The sequence below is a fragment of the Eschrichtius robustus genome, chromosome 6 (assembly GCF_028021215.1).
Source record: "Eschrichtius robustus isolate mEscRob2 chromosome 6, mEscRob2.pri, whole genome shotgun sequence".
NCBI classification, from domain to species: Eukaryota; Metazoa; Chordata; class Mammalia; order Artiodactyla; family Eschrichtiidae; genus Eschrichtius; species Eschrichtius robustus.
The window spans coordinates 145,222,037-145,245,716 of NC_090829.1; positions in this window are offsets into that span (position 1 = coordinate 145,222,037).

Below are 23,680 nucleotides of genomic sequence, written 5' to 3' on the forward strand. Positions count from 1 at the left end.
CGGGGCAGAGCTGCAGATGGGCACAGAGCAAGCAAGCGCAGCTGTTCACATAGCAGCCAGGCCAGGGAGTCGGGGGGAGCTGAGAACAGAGGGACACAGGACCGTCCCAGTTTCCCAGCACAGGCTCCGGTGACAGCAGGGGCCCCAGTGCGGGGACCCCGTTCCCGCCTGGTGCTGAGTCCCTGCGGCCCCAGGCTTCTGGCCATTAGACAACCCCGAACCCACGCGGCAGGGCGTCCTCACCGTGGGCCCGGGCACGATAACGCCACAGTCAGAAACGGGGAAGATGCACTGCTGATGGCAGTTTCTACCGTGAGAACACAGGCTTCTAGAACCCACTGACACACCCGGGTGGATCCGGGATGCAGGAGTCCGTCCTCCCTCGAGGCCCCAGGCCCGCCGGCTCCAGCTTGGGGTCAGCAGGAGGTGTTTCCCGCACACAGGCCGTTGAGAGCTGTTGTGTTTGGGCCTAAGAATGTCTCCAGAAGCAGTTGCTCCCCACTTTCAGGCCTGGAAAGAGCACCTGCCCAGCACCCCTGTCCCTGGCTGTCCTGTTTTTAGGTTGTCTGGGGCGGAATCAGCTCTTTCGTTCCGAGGACGGGCGTCTGGAAAGCAGGCACCAGGAGGTGACCTGCTAACTGTAAGGGGTCTGTGCACTTAGGACGCAGATGGAAGCTGGGGGGGCCGACCTCAGTCCCGAGGTTTCAGGTTCCACTGCCCCTGTCCAGACCTCGATCGCAGAGGGTCCTGTGGTGAGTCTTCTAGAATCCTCCCAAGTTCCTCTTGCTGCTTCCTTTTATGCAAATGAAGAAAGTGGCCCACCGAGAGGCGCTGACCCATCTCCTGTCCCTCAGGCCCCCTACAGGCTGGGTCTGTCGCCCACAATGGGGGCGGGGATCCTCTGCTCTGAGGCCTCCTGACTGTGTGTCTGTACCCTGGTGACCTCGGCCTGCTTCATCTTGGAGAACACGCCGGGATCTGCAGAGGGGGCTGCGGAGATCCCCGCAGAGACCCCGGTGGAGAGGGCATCCTGGTCAGAGCTACGCAGAACCCTTAGAAATGCACCCCCCAAAAGATCCCCATCTCCCTTGGGGTCCTTTCGCGATCGCGTCGTGAGCCCAAACACAAACAGAGGCCTGAAGTGGTTGTGTGAGGAACCCCAGTCCCCGGGCCCCCAGGATGGAAGGAGGGCTCAGCCCTCTCCCCGGCCCCCCTTGAGCTCGGCTCTGAGGGCTGCTCCTCTCCGTCCCTGGTACACGACGGCCCAGTCAAACTCCTCTTTAGAAACCGCTTTCCAAAGGAACCCAGAATATCTGTTTCTAGAAGTGTGGGCATCAGGAGCTGCCGATGACTCAGCGTCTCCCTCCTCGGGCCGGCTGTTTCTGCCCAGCTTGGCTGTGTGCGGTGTTCAGAAAACCTGGTCAGCTGGGTCCCCTTAACAGGGCTGGCCATCGGTCAGGTTGTCCTGAGTTCAAGGCGGGCCTCTCGCAACCATGTCCCTGAAGACCAGTGTGTTTCGAGTGATCAAAGACACGTTCCCTTTATGGTCAGCATCCTTTGCCCTTATATTTTATGTGTGTTTAGTTGTGTCCCGGAGATTTTTTGAAACAGGGAATTGGAGTACGGAGGTCGTAATAGTAATAGCAGCCTGCTGGTTTGCACTGTCTTCGGGGGCTGTGAGTGTGTTGGGTTCAGCACTTCCGCAGGACTACAGTCGTTGTGGTCATTTCTATCTCAGAGATGAGGAAACTGAGGGTCAGAGTAGTCACCTGGCTCTAGGGAGTAGGGGTCTTCCAGCCCCTTCGTTCAATCTATTCCAATGTTCTCACCAATGCAATAAAGATAATAATACCGTAACATACTGATGCTTATCTTTGGGATTGTTCTGAAGGGACTGTTTGAAGGTGACTCACGAGGGCACACAACAGGCGCTCAGGTGTGCAGGCCCCCCAACACAGCCGGGCATTTGAGCGCCTCCCAGGTGTCTGCCCGGTGTTGACTCTGCTGGGATAGTGGCTCCACTCTTGTCTCTGGGGCCCAGGAAGGTCCCCCTGAGCTCAGCTCCTCACCGGATGTGGGGATGGGAGTGGCGCTGATGGCCAGCGGCAGGGAGCATCGGCCCACCCACCGCCGGCCCCCCCCACCCCCCGTCATGGGCCGGCAAGGTGGGCGGGACACGTGCAGGCAGGCGGCTGTGCCTGAATATTTGAGAGTCACAAACGAGCCAACGAGCCACAAAGAGCGGGGACCAGGTCGGACCTGGGAATCTGGCTGTTCTGAGGGGCTCTGGAAGGTGGTGCTGGAGGCACCGGCCTGCTCCCCCTGTCCCCCCTACCCTTCCCAGCCTGGGTCCCTGCTCCCCCTGCCCCCGCAGCAAGCAGCCCCTCGGGCCTGGGGTGGTTCTCCCCCGCAGGATGCAGACCCCGGAGGTGGCCCCTGGGCAAGAAATCCAAGTCCCAGTGACTGGACCAGGGTCAGGAAGGCCGGGAGGGGCTCTGGTCATCTCTTCGGCCTGCGAACGCCTCGCCCTCTGGGGCAGGGCTCAGCCTCTAACGGGAGGGGCCTCCTTCCCCGTCTGGGGGTCCTGACCTCCCCTGTGCCCTCTCAGAGCCTCTCGGTCTCTGGCCCTTTGGCCACTTGTCCCCGCAGTGGCCACGCGGAGACCAGCTCTGCAAAAGCAGCCTCTCACTCCTGTCCGTCCTCTCTGGAGGCCAGCGGGAGGGTCACCCCAGCACGTGGGCCGGGGGTCGGGGCTGGACTTTGTCCTTCGGGCCGAGGGAGTCAGAGGTTACAGTCCCCCCTCCTGGGGCCCACTCAGCCTGTCGGAGGTCTTCGCACGTGGAGGTGCCCCCCTCCCACCTGCTTGCTCACCTGGGCGGCGCCTCCAGGTGAGGCGTGAGCACGCGGCAGCCACCCCAGCTCTGACGGCTGAGAACCGGCCTCGGCAGACAGGGAGCACGCTCGCGGGGAGAGAGGCGCATCGACTGTCCTGACTCACGGGAAGTCTCCATCAGGTTAGTGTCTGCTCTGATGTTACGGCCCGAGGCCGAGTGTGCTGAACATTCGTGCTCCGTCCCCTCCACAGAGGCGGGTCCCACGATGGAAGGAAACGCTGAGGAAGCAGAAGACGCACCAGGATCGATGACTTTGTTCCTTTAGGACTGAGTGGGCCCCCCCTTCCCGTGCCCCTACAGCACCAAGTTCAGGGGAGACCCAGGCCCCCGGCGGGGCTGCAGTGGGGGGCCTGGAGGCGCTGAGGGCTGCGAGGGGAGAAGGGAGAGCTGCAGGGAAGGAGACGTGGCCATGACAGCTACATGGATGATGGAGCAATGCAGCGGCACCCGCCCGGCGCCAGGGGTGCAGAGCCGGGGGCCCGGATCCTGTGCTGGGCTGACCTGACCCACAGGAGGGGTGACGCTGGGCTGACGTTGGGGTGTGGGGGGCATGGGGAGGGGCCTTGGCGTGGGCAGCAAGGCCAGGGGGGGCCTCAGCCAGCTCTGCTGGCACCTCGGGCTCCGTCAGAACAGACTAAGATCATCAAGACCTGATCCCTGCGAGGCGGAGACAGGACTGGGTGTGCGGTTTGGGGCCCAATGTGATGTGACATCACCTGCACGGTGGCATCTCGAGGCCTGCACGTAGTGGAGGGATTATCTTCGTCCTCCAGGCCTCCGGAAGTGGGGGGACTTCAGTCCAGCAGCGCTGGCCACTTCCCACCAGGCCCGAAGGAGGGCGAGGCCCTGTGGCAGCTTCTGAGACTGAGGCGTGCTGAGGTTTTGCAGTGGCAGCAGGTACAGCCAAGTTGACAACCATGGGCTCGTCGACTCCAAATCCAAACTCTCACCTGTGGCCGAGGAGAAAACCCGAGCTCACCACGCAGGTGAGCACCAGGGGGACACGCAGGTCCCCAGGCCGGGGGACCTTTCGCTGGCCCTGCGTCATCCTGACTGGACTGTCCAGGATGCTTTGTGAGTGTGTTTCATGACTTCCCAAAGAGGCAACGGTTAATCCACCTGTGTACAGTATACGGAGATGCTGAGTGGAGGTGAATTGCCCAGACTTTCCCTTCGGGTGCTAACAGGTGCCGTCATACATGAGTTTCATTCATTAACCAGTCATTCTAAAATAGTAATCTTATCGTACATAGTAACTGTTTAAATCTCTGGAACATTAAAAAAGCTAAAACACAGAAGACCATCTTCATCTCACAATTTAAATCATTTAATCAATTTCAATCATTTGCTGAGTGAATTCTCCCTGTGATTTCATTCACCTTTTGGTTGACGAGGTACCGCGCTGAGGCAGGTTGGCACCAGGCGTGGCACCAGAAAGTCAGAAATGACAATAAAACAGATCAACACCACCAATCCCATCCTGGCTCTTGAAAAGCCACTCAAGAAAAAATGAAAATCTTTCAGCAAAGAATGACCAAGGAAAAAAAATACCCCAAAAGTTTCAAATAGATGATATAAATAAAAAACGTTTAGAGAGCAGGAACAAGAGAACTTTATGAACAGCTTTATACCAACATATTAAAACATTTGAATGAAAAGGCCAATTCCTAAAAAAACAAAACCCAGATTTACCAGAATTGATACAAGAGGAAGAGAAAGTCTGGAAACTCTGATTGTCGTCAGACATGGGCTCAGCAGTTTCCAAGAAAACAGCAACATTAAAACTGGCCAGGGCTTCCCTGGTGACACAGTGGTTAAGAATCTGCCTGCCAACGCACGGGACACGGGTTCGTGCCCTGGTCCGGGAAGATCCCACATGCTGCGGAGCAACTGAGCCCGTGCGCCACAGCTACTGAGCCTGCGCTCTAGAGCCCATGAGCCACATCTACTGAGCCCGCGTGCCACAACTACTGAAGCCCGCACACCTAGAGCCTGTGCTCTGCAACAAGAGAAGCCACTGCAATGAGAAGCCCGCGCGCCACAACGAAGAGTAGCCCCCATTCACCGAAACTAGAGAAAGCCCGTGCGCAGCAGCGAAGACCCAATGCAGCCAAAAATTAAATAAATGAATAAAATTAAATAAATTTTAAAAAAGTAAAAAAAAAATAAAACTGGCCAGCCAACAACAGAACAGCCCCGGACAGGCTCAGCTGGCTTTGCAGGTTGGTTCTGCCCCACCGGAGGGCTGGGGGACACGTGTGCAGACGCACCGGGCCAGCGAGGGGAGCCCAAGGGACAGCACGTCTTTCACAATTTAAAGCTTATTTTTTAAAAGAAAAGAACAGAAATTAAGTCAAGGTATCGGCAGTGTGACGCATGTTTCAGCCTCCCCTAAATGGCCCTGAGCTGGCAGGAATAGTGACCAGCACGCTTTGCACACAGTAGGTGCTTAATGTTGCTTTATTGGCCGGCTAAAGGAATCAAATTGGAACTGTGGGCAGCGGTCCCCCGTGAACACGACCACGTGGACGTGAGACAGCGCTGAGACCCACGGAAGGACTCACAGCAAGCACAACCTGGGCTCCCCTCCTTCTCCCGCGGGAGAGGGCAGATGCATCCCTGTGGATGGACTTGGGAGAGGAGCGTCTACACAGTACCCTCCAACGAGTGTGGTGCAGCCATGTACACCTGAAGCCCAGTAACGGAGCCAACGGGCAATGTCTTGGAGTAAAGGTGTCCATTTTATCGTTTTTTTAAAAAATATTTATTTATTTATTTGGCTGCGCCGGGTCTTAGTTGCGGCATGCAGGCTCTTAGTTGCGGCATGTGGGATCTAGTTCCCTGACCAGGAATCAAACCCAGGCCCCCTGACCTGGGGGCAGGGAGTCTTAACCGCTGGACCACCAGGGAAGTCCCTCCATTTTATCTTTAATATGTAGTGGAATTAACATTTCTCCTAAATTTACTGCTAGCTTTTACTCTCTGACCCCATTTCCCCACACTCTGTTTGCACAGAGAGGGGCTGCTGGGGGCTGCTGTCCTGGGTCCGCACAGACAGCACATGCTGTCCCGGGTCGGCGGTCTCTGGGCAGGTTCTGCACAGTTGCTGTGTCTGGGAAGCTGGTTGAGTTTTTCTTTTAAATTGAAGTATAGTTAATTTACAATGTGTGTTAGTTTCAAGTGCAGAGAAAAGTGTTTCAGTTACACATACATATATTCTTTTTCAGATTCTTTTCCATTATAGTTTATTACAAGATACTGAGTATCGTTCTCTGTGCCATAAAGTAGGTCCCTGTTGTTTATCTATTTTATATATAGTAGTGTGTATCTGTTAATCCCAAACTCCTAATTTACCTCTCCTCAACCCCGCTATCCCCTTTGGTAACCATAAGTTTGTTTTCTATGTCTGTGAGTCTATTTCTGTTTCGTAAATACGTTCATTTGTATCATTTTTTTAGATTCCACATATAAGTGGTATCATACATTTGTCTTTGGCTTACTTAGTATGATCATCTTTAGGTCCATCCATGTTGGAGTTTTTAAAGAAGTAATTATTACTCTGCTGGACATTTGAAGAAAGTGGTGTTTCTAGGAGAGGTTTTCCCATCGAGACGTGTTTGTGAGGGTCTTTGATAGTCTGGAGAGCAGAAAGTAGCTGCAGTGGTTTCCTGTGGCTGCTGAACAAATAAATGACCACAAATGTAGTGGCTTAAAACAACGCAGATTTATTATCTTATGGTTCTGGAGGTCCTAAAATCAAGATTTAGGCAAGGCCGTCTTCCTCCTGGAGGTTCCGGGAGAGAATCCTCTTCTTGCCTTTCCTGGCTTCTACAGGCGCCAGCCTCCTGGGCTCGTGGCCCCTCCTCGGCCAGCAGCACACAGCCTAGCTTGACCCGCTTCCACCACCTCGCTTCTCTTACACCGACCCTCTGCCTCCCTCTCACAGAACCCTTGTGATTACATGGAGTCCCCCCTGCCCCCTCCAGCATCTCCCTGTCTTTAACTTAACCCCATCTGCAAAGTCCCTTTTGCCCTGCGAGGTAACATTCTCAGGTTCTGAGGATCAGGATGTGGACCTCTTTGGGGGGCATTATTCTGTTCACCATGGAAACCAATTAAACGTGAAGTCAAGTCTCACTCATCCAGGATGAGATTGATGCCAAGAGACTGACTCTGTGGGAATTCTTTGGAGACCAAAGTGAAGAGCTAGTTTTTAATAATCTATTCTTCCTAAACCACATTTCTCAGCTACACATGTTTTCTCACCTTATTACGTTTCTTCAGCCAAATGAAAAAATACCTGAAAAACGAAAAAGCAATTTGTGCTCAAATCCTGGCGCTCGGTGAGGCGTCCTTGGGTTGCTCCGAATGTAGGACAGACCCGACTCACGGCCCAGAAGCTGTTACCTTTGTGGGTGCTGCTGCCCCCCCTTCCGGGGGCGTTCTGACCAGCACCTCCTGATAAAAATAATAGCTATTTTCTGCACAAGAGAAACATAGGTGGAGGCCGTGGAAATTAGTGGTGGGTCTCTTTTCTTCCTGAATCACCTGAAATGGAAAAAAAATCACTCAGATTTAAAAATTTTTCCATTACATAAACTAAGAGTAGATGCTAATTCCTCTTAGAAGATATGGGCCACTTAGCATATGATAAAACAGACACTTTTATATCCTACTGGGAAGACTCTAAATTGGTTTAATTTTTCAGAAGAGCATTTTGGCAGAACGAATTCAGAGCCTTAAAAAAAAAAAAATTCCTGTTCCAAGAAACGATCCTAAGGAAATTACTCTAGATACCAAAAATCATCATGTACAACTCTTGAGAGTGAAAAGCTCACCAAAAAGAAGGAAGGGTTGAGAAAACAATGGTCAATATATTGGATGGAATATTATGCAGTGACTGAAACTGATGTTTCTAGAGAATTAAGACTAACCCTAACCCAGGGAAATGCATCTTAGTGTGGGTTCCCACCAAAGCTGGCCCAAGGCTCAGCGTGGTCCCCTTGAGGGGGGACGGGAGAGGACCGGGAGGGGAGGACCCGGGAGAGACGGCAGGGAACACTCCACCAAGGTCCATGCAGCGTCCCGTCTCCGTGTTGGAGGGCTGCTCCTGTGACATCAACTCCCCAGTGCTTCTGGCAGCTCCGTGCACCACCCAAGCAGCCTCCAGGGCTGGAGACGCCTCAGGCAGAGATGTAAGAAACAGGTGTTGGAACCATCTTCGGGGAAGACCCAGGGCACGTGGGCAGGCACCAACGGGGTTTGCTACAGCATGCTTGAGTCATAAATGCAAGGCTCACAACTTTATATACACTACTAACAAGCCACATGAAACAAACAAAAGCTATGCATAGAAAGGGGACTGGGAAAAAACACACCTGACTGTTAGCAGTGGGGGTTTCTGAGCGACAGCGCAGACTGTGGGGTTTTTTCTTTTCTGTTTGTTGTATCTACTTTTCTGTACTTTCCATTTTTTTTACAATGAAATTTTATGCTTTTAATAATGAATAAGCTGCACACATGTACACATACGTGCACATACACAATGACATGGTGTGAGAAATTAAGGAAGACCTAAATATATACCAGGATATATCATGTTCAATGATTTGGAAGACCCAATATTGTCGAGAGGTCAGTTCTTCCCAAACTGATCTACTGCTTTAATGCAAAATCCCAACCCTAATCCCAGCAAGCTTTGGTTGGAGCAGTTGATGAACTGGTTTAAAAAATGTGTATGGAGGGACTTCCCTGGTGGTCCAGTGGTTAAGAATCCATCTTGCAATGCAAGGGGCGCTGGTTCGATTCCTGGTCAGGGAACTAAGATCCCACATACTGCAGGGCAACTAAGCCTGTGTGCTGCAACGAAAGATGCTGCATGCTGCAACTAAGACCTGACGCAGCCAATCAATCAATCAATATTTTTTTTTAAAAAAAAGGGCTGGCCAATGAATCTTCCAGTCCTGGAATGCATTATTTTAAAAAGTTAATAAATAAAATAAAATGTGGAAATGCAAAGGACATAGAATATCCAAAGCTCTCTTGAAAGAGAACAGTTGGAAGACTCAACGTTACTGGGTTTCAAGTTTTATGGTTTCACCATAAAACTCCAGCAATCAGACTGCATAGTACTGGCAAACAATAGACAAATACATCATTGGGGCAAAATAGAGAACCCAGAACTAGACCCCCATTTATACTATCACTTGATTTTCAACAAAGGCACTAAAGTGATCTAATGCAGGTAAGAAAGTCTACAACAAACAGTTCTGAAATTACTGGATACCCATGTGGAAAATAATGAAACTTCATCCCTACCTCATCTTACTCAAAATTAAATTGAGATGGAGCCTAGACATAAATGTAAAACTAAAACTATAAACCTTCTAGGAGTAAAAATAGAAAAGTATCTTGTTGACTTGGGGGTAGGCAAAGATTTCTTAGAAAGTACACAGAAAGCAATAACCATTAAAGAAAATTCAACTTCATTAAAATTAAGAAGTTCTGCTCATCAAAATGCTTCATTAAAAATAAGTAAGGAGCTTCCCTGGTGGCACAGTGGTTAAGAATCTGCCTGCCAACGCAGGGGTCATGGGTTAGAGCCCTGGTCCGGGAAGATCCCACATGCTGCAGAGCAACTAAGCCTGTGTGCCACAACTACCGAGCCTGCGAGGCACAACTGCTGAGTCCGTGAGCCACAACTACTGAAGCCCATGCACCTATAGCCCGTGCTCCGCAACAAGAGAAGCCACTGCAATGAGAAGCTCACGTGCCGCAACTAGAGAAAGCCTGTGTGCAGTAACGGAGACCCAACGCAGCAAATAAATAAATAAATAAATAAATTTATAAAAAAAGAAAAGAAATAAGCAAGCCACAGACTGCGAGAAAATATTCGTAAAATGCAAATCTGTCAAAAGACTGGGGTCCAGAATATGTGAAGAACTCCTAAAATTCAACAATAAAAAAACAACTCAGTTAAGAAATGGGCAAATGAGGGACTTCCCTGGTGGTCCAGTGGTAAAGAATCTGCCTTCCAATGCAGGGGACACGGTTTGATCCCTGGTCAGGGAACTGAGATCCCACGTGCTGCGGGGCAACTAAGCCCACGCACCACAAATATTGAGCTCGTGTACCTCAACAAGAGAGCCTACGTGCCACAAACTACAGAGTCCATGCACCCTGGAGCCCGTGTGCCACAACTAGAGAGAGAAAACCCGCACACCACAACTAGAGAGAAGCCCTCACACTGCAACAAAGACCCAACACAGCCAAAAAAATAAAGAAAATAAATCAATAGAAAAAGAGAAGGAAATGGGCAAATGATTTGAACAGACACTTCACAAAAGAAGACATACAAATGGTCAAAAAACACATGAAAAATTGTTCAGCATCATTAGACATCAAGGAAATAAAAGTACAAACCACAATGAGCTACCATTACAACACTTGTCAGAATGGTTAAAACTAACAAGATGGAGTTTAGGCAACATCATAGCAACTGCTGATGGGCATGTAAAATGCTACAACTCCTTGGTCAAAGAGCTTGGAGTTTCTTATAAAACTAAATATACAACTCCTCTATAAGCCAGCAATTGCTCTTTTAGGTTTTTTACCAAGAAAAACATGAAAAGATATGCTCACAAAAAGACCCTTGCAGGAATCTTCATAGCAGCTTGTCTGGTCAGTTCGGGCTGCTGTAACAAAGTACCAGAGACTGGAGGTGAGGGGAGCTTATCAACAACAGACCTTTATTTCTCTCGGTTCTGGAGGCGGGGTGTCTGAAGCCAGGTCAGGTTCTGTGAGAGCCCTCCTCTGGGCTGAATTCTCACATGGAAAGAGGCCTCTTCCTATAAGGGCGCTGATCCCATCCGTGAGGGCTGCACCCTCATGACCTCATCACCTCCCAAAGATCCCACCTCCAAATACCATCACACCAGAGATTAGATTTCAACATATGAACTTTGGGGGCTACAGAAACATTCAGTCCACAGCACAGCTTTATTCATAATAACCTCAAATTAGAAAAAGCCCAGGTGTTCATCAACAGGAAAATGGATAAACTCTGCTATATCCATACCACGGAATTCAACTGAGCAAAAAAAAGGAAAGAAGTGTTAATGCATGCAGCAACACTGATGAATCTAAAACCTGTTATGCCTTACCCAAAAGTACACCTACTGTATCATTCCATTTATATGAAGTTCTAAGAAGGCAAACAGGCAAAATTAACCTTCAGTAGAGGAGAATCAGAACAACGGCGGCCTCTGGTGGGGTGGGTGGGCGCATGAAGGAACCTTCTGGAATAACAATCACATTCTGTACCTTAATTGGGACTTGGGTGGCACAGATGTGTGGATTTGCCAGGAATCAGCAAATTCCATGCATTTTATTGTGTGTAAGTTTTACTTCAGAAGAACCATAAAAAAATATTGAGCTTAAACTCTAGTTAATGAAATGCATGCTGAAGTCTTTTGTGGGGAGAAATGTACTGGTATTTGTAACTTATTTTGAGATTCATAAAAATAAGATAGATTGACGGGCAGAAGTTGGGTGGGTAGCTGGCTGGCTATGTGAAATGATCATTGTGGAATCAAGACAGTAGGTACCCAGTGTGTAATTCTTTCAACTTTTCTATTAAAGTTTAAACTTTTCAAACAAAAATGTTAAAAAAAATGAGACGACAGACACAGAATACATTACAAGAACCATCTTTAGAAGTGCTATTCCTTGACTGGGAATTAATCGCATGGGAGTGATTTAACTGAGGTAAAACCCTTTGGCACAAGAAAATTCTTTGCAGTGTATGGACAATGGCAAAATCTAAAATAACCCAATGTCATTAAAAAATAATTGTTTAGTACATAAAGTTCCTCAGCACAGTACAGATCGTGGCAAACACTGTTCAAAATCAGCATAACGAAGACTGTGTAGGAAAAGGAAAAAAACCTTTGTTGTCCTGCAGCCTCGAAAAATCAGGATACAAAATAATTTTCACACAGGTAATTCTATTCTCCTCTGATGTGATGACTAACTTTAGTGTTGTGTTTCGATTCCTTTTTCTTTTTTGTGTGTGTACCTATTGTAGATTTTCAGTTTGTGGTTACCATGAAGTTTCAATATAGCAGTCTATATATAAACGAGATTGTTTTAAGTTGGTGGCCTTTTAATTTCAAATGCATTTCCAATATCCTGCATTTGTGTTCTCCCCTTCTCACAATTGCTGGTTTTGATATCATATTTGTGTGTGGATGATTTCCTACCTTTACTGTGTGCTTGCCTTTACTGGTGAGCTTTTCCATGTGTTATTTTCTTGTTTCTAGTTGTAGCCTTTTCTTTTCCACTTAGAGAAGTTCCTGTAACATTTGTTGCAAAGCTGGTCTAGGGGTGCTGAATTCTCTTAGCTTTTGCTTGTCTGTAAAGCTTTTGATTTCTCCGTTGAATCTGAATGAGAGCCTTGCCAGATAGAGTATTCTTGGTTGTAGGTTCTTCCCTTTCATCACTTTAAATATATTGTCACACAGGTAATTCTAAAATGTGTGTTGATATAAGCAGATTATACAACAGTGAAAATAGTGTTATATGAGGATAGCATCATTTTTCTTTTTAATGCTGTGACATCACTTTTTCAATAAGAGTATTTTTTAAAAGTAAATACAAGGGCCAAACGGAAGGCTATACCAGAAAATTATCATTAAATTACACACTAATACGGAGTTCCCTGCCAGTCCAGTGGTTAGGACTCCCAGTTTTCACTGCCGAGGGCGCAGGTTAAATTCCTGGTTGGGGAACTAAGATCCTGCAAGCTGCACGGGGTGGCCTGAAAAAAAATACATTACACACTAATAGTATTTAAAAGCCAGTACTGGACTTCCCTGGTGGTGCAGTGGTTAAGAATCTGCCTGCCAATGCAGTGGACACGGGTTCAAGCCCTGGTCCGGGAAGATCCCACATGCTGCGGAGCAACTAAGCCCATGCACCACAACTACTGAGCCTGCGCTCTAGAGCCCACGAGCCACAGCTACTGAGCCCGTGAGCCACAACTACTGAAGCCCTCGCGCCCTAGAGCCCGTGCTCCACAACAGAGAAGCCACTGCAATGAGAAGCCCCTGCACCGCAACGAAGAGTAGTCCCCGCTCGCTGCAACTAGAGAAAAGCCCACGTGCAGCAATGAAGACCCAACGCGGCCAAAAATAAATAAATAAATAAATTTACTTATTTAAAAAAAATAAAAGGCAAAACTAACCACCCTGTGTGGTCTGTGTGTCCTGTGCCCGTCTCAGCCCATCCATAACCAATGCTGTGGCTGCGCCGGCCCTTGTGGTTCTTATGACTGTAAGACGCCGTCAGCAACAAGCTCTGGGAAACTTTGAAAGAGACGAGGGTTATCACTTACAGGCCCTGGAAGTACGGGGTCCACCTGGGAGCCCACAGTGAGGTCGCGGGTGGTGGAGAGAGAGAAGGTTTCTCTAGGGTTCCTCTTTTATTGGGTCAGGATGGGGGCCCAGGGTTTCTCGGGCTCACTCTTCACTGGCGAATTTAAAATTCAAGAGCAGGAATTTGAAGCAGGGAAGAGAAAAAACAAGAGGCCCAAATGGTCAGCAATTGAAACCAACCGAGATCTCTAAAACAAAGGGGCCTTGGTATGGGAGGCGCCTGGCTCTTCCTCTGGGCTTTTGGCTGGCCAGGTGTTTACGCAGACGGCTGTCTGTGAAGCGGATGCCTCGGAAATCCAAGCTTAAGTGGGGCACCCTCATCACACAAAAGAAAAGCCAACAGTCAGGGCTGCGCTGCAGTTCCTTCCTGTGAATTTGTGCACAGTCTCTCAGCAGCAAGGGTGGGTGGCCGTGGTGGTGAAGTGCTCAAACTCAAGGCTAGACAGCCTGGGTTTGGACCCATCTGCCGGCTGTGTGACCTTGGGCAAGTTGCTCAAGCTCCCTGTGTCTGTTTTTCACCTGTAAAATGGGGATAACATTCATAATAACACCTACATTAAAGGCGGTCCTGACAGTTAAGCTGATGAACCCCTGCACGTGCCTGGCGAATGCTGTGTGTACCCATTCACTATTAAAGTATTGCATTTGTTTGTTGAGTGGGGGCGAGGTGGAAATTGTTAACATCCAGGGTCTGATGAACCTGAACTTGATCTGCATTCTCTCCCCTCATGTACCTCAATGCTCTTTCTCCCAAACTTTTTTTTTTTTGGCCATGCCACACTGCATGCGGGATCTTAGTTCCCCGACAAGGGATCAAACCTGCACCCCCTGCAGTGGAAGCACAGAGCCCTAACCACTGGACCACCAGGGAATTCCCTCCCCAACTTTTTTTTTTTAATAAATGTTTTTTAAAAATTTATTTTATTTATTTATTTTTGGCTGCGTTGGGTCTTTGTTGCTGTGCGCGGGCTTTCTCTAGTTGCAGCGAGCGGGGACTACTCTTCGTTGCGGTGTGCGGGCTTCTTATTGCGGTGGCTTCTCTTGTTGCGGAGCACGGGCTGTAGGTGCGCGGGCTTCAGTAGTTGCAGCACCTGGGCTCAGTAGTTGTGGCTCACGGGCTTAGTTGCTCCGCGACGGCATGTGGGATCTTCCTGGACCAGGGCTCGAACCCGTGTCCCCTGCAGTGGCAGGCGGATTCTTAACCACTGTGCCACCAGGAAAGCCCCTCTCCCAACTTTTAGATTATAAAACATTTCAAAAACTGAAGAGTTAAAAGAATAGCACAGTAAGCTATTGAAACCAGTGGTTCTCAAACCTTTGGTCTCAGGATCTTTTTAACTCTTAAACATCTTTGAGAACCCCGAAGAGCTTTTGTTTATGTGAGTTATATCTCTTGATGTTTACTGTATTCACAATTAAAACTGGGGAGACTTCAACATATGTTTATTGGTTATGTTAAAATAACAATGAAAAACTCATTTCATGTTGATAGAAGTAACACCTTTTCATGGAAAATAATTATATGTTCCCAATGAGAAAAACATTAAATAAGTGTGGCATTGTTTTACATTTTGTAAATCTCTGCCTCTGTGTTCTGTCTGTTGTAGTATTGTTACTGAACTTGGGTTCAGCTGCTTGTCACTCAAGACTCCAATACTGAGAGGCAAGTGTTACGTAAAAGGAAAGACAGCTTTATTGAGGAAGCTGGCAGTCCTGGGGAGAAGATGAACTCATGTCCCAAAGGACCAAGTCCTCATTCTCTAGGTTTTGCTCAGAGATTCTATAGGGAAAAGAGGAAGGGGCTGCGTGCTGGGGAGAGGCATGTGGGGGCGTGGTCAGCTCATGGACCTTCTTCTGATTGGTTGGTGGTGAGGTCATCGGGAGTCAGCATCATCAACCTTCTGGTTCCAACTGGTCTGGGGTCTCCATGCTGGTGGGCAGCATGCAGTTAACTTCTTCCACCTGGTGGGGTTTCAGTATCTGCAAAACAGCTCAAAGGACATGACTCAGAATATCATCTATAGCCCTTGAGGAGGAACGAAAGGCCCTTGACTTTATTTAATGGCTAAACTTATTATTTTGTCTTGCTTGACTATTTTCCTTTCTTTCAGCATTTTTTCATTTCTCCAATTAAATTTATTCTTTGGAACTCAGGGAAGGCCTAGGAGGCTAAAGTTTTTCTACAGACAAGAGGCAGGCGGAGGACATGGTGGGAGGGTCTGTCCCAAGAAGGCCCCACAGGGTCCTCGGTTACAGTATGTTTTGGTTGAACTGTATGAAGGGAGTCTTGCCTTCCACAGATATGTCATTGGAAAAGGGAGTATTTAAACAGCCTTTTCAGATACCCATGGATATTCTTCCTTGACGCTACACCAAAAGTCCACAAAGTTTCCTTGTAATGTGGAATCTGAAACCACACAATGAATGGTTCATTTTCATGTTCTGTTACATTAAATCCATCGGTCTGTCGTACATTCTGAGTGGACCTTTTATCTGAGCATGATTGTACGAGGCCATTTGGAAAATAGGGGTTCCCTGAATTACACAGACCTTCCCAGTGTCGCCACACTCATAATGTAATATCAAATGCCACACTCATTAATACCCGCACCCACCTCATCAAGAACGTCCCTGAGTGTCAGAAGCTGTCAAGCTCCTAGTGGTAGATCCAGGTTTTCTAAATTTTACATTTTTGCTTGAAAGTTTGAATCATATCATCAACAACAAAAACTCAGTTTTTTCCCTTGAAGTGACAGGTTCACAATTTATTTTTCAGAAAATGTCTCCCCAATACCTAAGTCTGAAAAACCAGCTGTTCTTTCAAGCAAAGCTGATTTCCCTGAGAGCAGAGCCTGGTTCAGCTCACAGTACACACACACACACACACACACACACACACACACACACACACACACACACACACACACACACACACACACACGGCTCTTTTGAGCCAACACAGCCCTTCAGTCTGAAGCAGAAATGCTTTTTTTTAAAAATTGAAATATCGTTGATATACAATATCAATATATGAGTTATAGGTGTACAATAGAGTGATTCATAATTTTTAAAGGTTATATTCCATTTAGAGTTATTATAAAATATTTGCTATATTCCCTGTGTTGTACAATCAGCAGTAGTGCTTTCTGCATTAAGTATTAAAGATGTGTGTTCAAGATTTAATAAACTAATCATTTATCTGCTTCATCAAGCCCTCAAGTGCCTGGTGGTGAAGAGCCCAGTGTGTACTGGCAGAGTTTGGGGTCATGGCCTTGACTTGTGCTAAATCACCAGCAGTTTAAAAAAATTATAGTAAAATATACATAACATAAAATTTACCATTTTAACCATTTTTAAGTGTAGTTCAGTGGCAGTAAGTACATTCACAATGTTGTGTAACCATCACCACTATTTCCAGAACTTTTTCATCTTGCCAAACAGGGACTCTGTCCCCATTAAACACTAACTCTGCATTCCTCCCTCTCCCCAGCCCCTGGCCCCCACTCTTCTACTTTCTGCCTTCATGAATCTGTTTTGGTTATTGTAGCTTCGTAGCAAGTTGTGTGTGGATTCCTTAGTATTTTCCATACACAAGGTTACGTCATCTGTGAATGGGTGCCTTTTACTTCTTTTCTTGCCTAATTGCCCTGGAATCCCCAATACAGTGTTGAATAGAAGTGGTGGGAGTGGGCATCCTCGTCTTATTCCTAATCCTAGGAGAGAAAGCGTTCCGTTTTTCATCATTAAGTATGATTTTAGCTGTGGGTTTTCATAGATGTCCATTGTCATACTGAGGAAATTCCCTTCTATTCCTAGTTTGTTAGAGTTTGTTTTTTTTTAATAGATCTTTACTGGAGTATAATTGCTTCACAATACTGTGTTAGTTTCTGTTGCACAACAAAGCAAATCAGCCATATGCACACACATGTCCCCATATCCCCTCCCTCTTGAGCCTCCCTCCCATCCTCCCTATCCCACCCCTCTAGGTCATTGCAAAGCACCGAGCTGATCTCCCTGTGCTATGCGGCTGCTTCCCACCAGCCAACTATTTACATTCGGTAGTGTATATATGTCAATGCTACTCTCACTTCGTCCCAGCTTACCCTTCCCCCTCCCCCTCCGTATCCTCAAGTCCATTCTCTATGTCTATCTCTTTATTCCTGCCCTGCAACTAGGTTCGTCAGTACCATTTTTTTTTTTTTAGATTCCATATATATGCGTTAGTATACGGTATTTGTTTTTCTCTTTCTGACATACTTCACTCTGTATGACATACCCTAGGTCCATCCACCTCACTACAAATAACTCAGTTTCGTTCCTTTTTATGGCTAATATTCCATTTTATATGTCTTCATATATAGTCTTCAGCATTTATTGTTTCTAGATTTTTTGATAATGGCCATTCTGACGGGTATGAGGTGATACCTCATTGTAGTTTTGATTTGCATTTCTCTAATAATTAGTTGTGTTGAGCATCTTTTCATGTGCCTCTTGGCCATCTGTATGTCTTCCTTGGTGAAATGTCTATTTAGGTCTTCCACCCATTTTTTAACTGGATTGGTTGTTTTTTTGATGTTGAGCTCCATGAGCTGTTTGTATATTTTGGAGATTAATCCTTTGTTGTTTCATTTGCAAATATTTTCTCCCATTCTTAGGATTGTCTTCTTGTCTTGTTTATGGTTTCCTTTGCTGTGCAAAAGCTTTTAAGTTTAATTAAGTCCCATTTGTTTATTTTTGTTTTTATTTCCATTTCTCTAGGAGGTGGGTCAAAAAAGATCTTGCTGTGGTTTATGGCATAGAGTGTTTTCCTCTAAGAGTTTTATAGTGTCTGTTCTTACATTTAAGTCTTTAATCTATTTGGAGTTTATTTTTGTGTACGGTGTTAGGTAGTGTTCTAATCTCATTCTTTTACATGTAGCTGTCCAGTTTAGCACCACTTATTGAAGAGACTGTCTTTTCTCCATTGTATATTCTTGCCTCCTTTGTCGTAAATTAGGTGCCCATATGTGCGTGGGTTTATCTCTGGGCTTTCTATCCTGTACCATTGATCTATATTTCTGTTTTTGTGCCAGTACCATAGTGTCTTGATTACTGTAGCTTTGTGGTATAGTTTGAAGGTATAGGGAGCCTGATTCCTCCAACTCCGTTTTTCTTTCTCAAGATTGCTTTTGCTATTCAAGGTCTTTTGTGGTTTCCATATGAATTGTAAAATTTTTTGTTCTAATTCTGTGAAGAATGCCATTGGTAGCTTGATAAGGATTGCATTGAATCTGTAGATTACTTTGGGTAGTATAGTCATTTTCACAAAATTGATTTTTCCAATCCAAGAACATGGTATATTTCTCCATCTGTTTATGTCATCTTTGATTTCTTTCATCAGTGTTTTATAGTTTTCTGAATACAGGTCTTTCGCCTCCTTAGGCGGGTTTATTCCTAGGTATTTTATTCTTTTTGTTGCAATGGTAAATGGAAGTGTTTCCTTAATTTCTCTTTCTGATTTTTCGTTGTTGGTGTATAGGAATGCCAGAGATTTCTGTGCATTAATTTTGTATCCTGCAACCTTATCAAATTCATTGATTAGTTCTAGTAGTTTTCTGGTGACATCTTTAGGATTTTCTATGTATACTATCATGTCATTGGCAAACAGTGACAGTTTTACTTCTTCTTTTCCTATTTGTATTCTTTTTATTTCTTTTTCTTCTCTTATTGCTGTGGCTAGGACTTCCAAAACTATGTTAATAAGAGTGGCAAGAGTGGACATCCTTTGTCTGGTTCCTAATCTTAGTGGAAATGCTTTCAGTTTTTCACCGTTGAGTATGATGCTTGCTGTGGGTTTGTCATATATATGACCTTTATTATGTTGATGTAGGTTCACTCTATACCCATTTTCTGGAGAGTTTTTATCATAAATAGGTGTTGAATTTTGTCAAAAGCTTTTTCTGCATCTATTGAGATGATCATATGGTTTTTATTCCTTAATTTGTTAATGTGGTGTATCACATTGATTGATTTGCATATATTGAAGAACCCTTGCATCCCTGGGATAAATCCCACTTGACCATGGTGTATGATCCTTCTAATGTGCTGTTGGATTCTGTTTGCTAGTATTTTGTTGAGGATTTTTGCATCTATGTTCATCAGTGATATTGGTCTATAATTTTCTTTTTTTGTGATATCTTTTTCTGGTTTTGGTATCAGGGTGATGGTGGCTTCGTAGAATGAATTTGGGAGTGTTTCTCCCTCTGCTATATTTTGGAAGAGTTTGAGAAGGATAGGCGTTAGCTCTTCTCTAAATGTTTGATAGATTCGCCTGTGAAGCCATCTGGTCCTGGAATTTTGTTTCTTGGAAGATTTTTAATTATGGTTTCAATTTGATTACTTGTGATAGATCTGTTTATATTTTCTAATTCTTCCTGGTTCAGTCTTCGAAAATTATACCTTTTCAAGAATTTGTCCATTTCTTCCTGGTTGTCCATTTTATTGGTATATAGTTGTTTGTAGAAGTCTCTTATAATCCTTTGTATTTCTGCAGTGTCAGTTGTTACTTCTCCTTTTTCATTTCTAATTTTATTGATTTGCTTCCTCTCCCTTTTTTCTTGATGAGTCGGGCTAGGGGTTTATCAATTTTGTTTATCTTCTCAAACAACCAGCTTTTAGTTTTATTGATCTTTGCTATTGTTTTCTTCATTTCTATTTCATTTATTTCTGCTCTGGTCTTTATGATTTCTTTCCTTCTACTGACTTTGGGTCTTCTTTGTTCTTCTTTCTTTAGTTGTTTTAAGTGTAGGGTTAGATTGTTTATTTGAGATTTTTCTTGTTTCTTGAGGTGAGATTGATATGCTATAAACTTCCCTCTTAGAACTGCTTTTACTGACTCCCATAGGTTTTGGGTCGTCGTGTTTTCATTGTCATTTGTTTCTATGTATTTTTAAAATTTCTTCTTTGATTTCTTCAGTGATCTCTTGCTTATTTCGTAGTGCACTGTTTAGCCTCCATGTATTTGTGTTTTTTACAGTTTTTTTCCTGTAATTGATTTCCAATCTCATAACATTGTGGTCAGAAAAGATACTTGATATGATTTCAATTTTCTTAAATTTTCCAAGGCTTGATTTGTGACCCAAGATGTGATCTATCTTGGAGAATGTTCCTTGTGCACTTGAGAAGAAAGTGTATCCTGCCACTTTTGGGTGGAATGTTCTATAAATATCAATTAAATCTATCTGGTCTATTGTGTCATTTAAAGCTTGTGTTTCCTTATTTATTTTCTGTTTGGATGATCTGTCCATTGGTGTAAGTGGGGTGTTAAAATCCCCTACTATTATTGTGTTACTGTTGGTTTCTCCTTTCATGGTTGTTAGCGTTTGCCTTATGTATTGAGGTGCTCCTATGTTGGGTGCATAAATATTTATAATTGTTATATCTTCTTCTTGGATTGATCCTTTGATCATTATGTAGTGTCCCTCCTTATCTCTTGTAACAGTCTTTATTTTAAAGTCTATTTTATCTGATACGAGTATTGCTACTCCAGCTTTCTTTTGATTTCCATTTGCATGGAATATCTTTTTCCATCCCTTCACTTTCAGTCTGTATGTGTCCCTAGATCTGAAGTGGGTCTCTTGTAGACAGCATATATATAGGTCTTGTTTTTGTATCCATTCAACCAGTCCGTGTCTTTTGGTTGGGGCATTTAATCCATTTACATTCAAGGTTATTATCGATATGTATGTCCCTATTACCATTTTCTAAATTGTTTTGGGTTTGTTTTTGTGGGTCTTTTTCTTATCTTGTGTTTCCTGCCTAGAGAAGTTTCTTTAGCATTTGTTGTAAAGCTGGTTTGGTGGTGCTGAATTCTCTTAGCTTTTCCTTGTCTGAAAAGCTTTTGACTTCACCAAATCTGAATGAGATCTTGCTGGGTAGTGTAATCTTGGTTGTAGCTTTTTCTCTTTCATCACTTTAAGTATATCCTGCCACTCTGTCTTGGTGTGTTTTTCCTAGGGTTTATCCTGTTTGGGACTCTCTGTGCTTCCTGGACTTGGGTGACTATTCCTTTCCCATGTTAGGGAAACTTTCCACTATAATCTCTTCAAATATTTTCTCAGACCCTTTCTTTTTCTCTTCTTCTTTTGGGACCCTCATAATTCGAACGTTGATGCATTTAGTGTTGTCCCAGAGGTCTCTGAGATTGTCTTCAATTCTTTTCATTCTTTTTTCTTTATTCTGCTCCTCAGCAGTTATTTCCACCATTTTGTTTTCCAACTCACTTATTCGTTCTTCTGCCTCAGTTATTCTGTTATTGATTCCTTCTAGTTTATTTTTCATTTCAGTTATTGTGTTGTTCATCTCTGTTTGTTTGTTCTTTAGTTCTTCTAGATCTTTGTTAAACATTTCTTGTATCTTCTCAATCTGTGCCTCCATTCTATTTCCGAGATTCTGGATCATCTTTACTATCATTACTCTGAATTCTCTTTCAGGTAGATTGCCTATTTCCTTTTCATTTATTTGGTCTTGTAGGTTTTTACCTTGCTTCTTCATCTGTGACATATTTTTTGCTGTCTCTCTTTTTTTTTTTTTTTTTTTAATGAGTGGGATTGTGTTCCTGTCTTACTGGTTGTTTGGCCTGAGGCTTCCAACACTGGAGTTTGTAGGCTGTTGGTTAAAGCTGGGTCTTGGTGCCAAGATGAGGATCTCAGGGAGACCCTACTCTGGTGAATATTCCCTTGGGTCTGAGGTTCTCTGTTAGTCCAGTGGTTCAGACTCAGAGCTCCCAGCGCAGGAGTTTTGGCCTGACCCCAGGCTCATGAACCAAGATCACACAAGCCATGTGGGGTGGCAAAAAAAAAAAAGAACAATAACAAAGTAAAAAATAAAATTAGACTAGGAAACTAACAGATATGTTAGAAAGAATATAAAAATAAAAATATAGATGAGTCAACAACCGGAAGGTACATCAGTAGCACAACAGTAAAAAAGAGAAGGGAAAAGAAAAAGAAAAAAAAAAGGAGGGGAAGGCCTTGGCTGTGGAGGGCGGGGCCTAAGCGAGGATGAGGTTTAGGTGGTGGGAGGGGCCAATGCTCAGGACCCACAGGGCTGGAAAAGGCACTGGGGGCTGTGGGGGGTGGGGCTTAGGCTCAAGGAACAGAAGGGGCCCTGGCGTGCCCCCCACCCCTGGTCTCAGAGGGCAAGGACCTCACCTGGAAGCCCAGCAGGCTTCCTGGGCTTGAGTGGGCGGGGCAGTTGCCCTCCTCTCCTCTCCTGCTCCTCCAGTCTGGGAGGGCCCCTCCCGCTTACCTCTCCTGATCTCCCCGGCCTCCCTCCTATGCCGCCAGGACCCACGTGGCCTGGAGGGGGCCTTGGAGGGCAGGGTACTGGCTTGGGAATTCAGCAGGCTCCCCGGCCCAGTGGGCCAGGTGATGGCCCATTCCCACTCCTCTCCTGCTCTTCCAGAGAGCCCCTCCCCCCTGCCTCTCCTGATCTCCCCAGCCTCAGGTGTGCCCATCCTGTCTGGCCTCCACCTCTCCTCCCCCCTCTGTCCCCCCACATCCTACCGGTTCACTTGGGGATTCCCCCGTCTCCTTGGGTGTCAGAGTTTCCCACCAGCGGCCGGCAGGCACCCTAGTTGTGGGGAGACGCCAGCTCTGCTTCCTCCCACACTGCCTTCTAGACTCCACCTTGTTAGAGTTTTTAATCATGAAAGTTGTTAGATTTAGCCAAATGTTTTTTCTGAATCTATTGAGATTATCACATGGTTTTTATCATTTATTATATTAATATGGTGTCTTACATTGATTGATTTGTGTATTTTGAGCTAACCATGCATTCCTGGGATACCTGCCATTTGGTCATGGTATATAATCCTTTTTCTATATTGCTGGATTTGATATGCTAGTATTTTGTCAAGGATTTTTGTATGTGTATTCATAAGGGATATTAGTCTATAGTTTTCTTGTGATATCTTTGCCTGGTTTGGTTTCAGGGTAGGAATGGCTTCGTAAAGTGAGTTGGGAAGTGTTCACTACTCTTTTATTTTTTTGGAAGAGTTTGTGAAGGATTAGCATTCATTATTCCTTAAATGTTTGGTAGAATTCACCAGTGTAGCCATCTTGGCTTGTCTTTTCTTTGGGGTTAGTTTTAAAAAAATTACTAATTCAATATCTTTAACTTGTTATAGTTCTATTGACATTTTCTATTTCTTCTTGAGTCAGTTTTGGTAGTTTGTGTCTTTTTAGGAGTTGTCTGTTTCATCTAACTTATCTAATTTGTTGGCATACAATTGTTCATGTATTTCATAATTCTTTTTGAATTATTTCTACAAGGTCAGTAACAATGTCTCCTCTTTCATTCCTTATTCTAGTA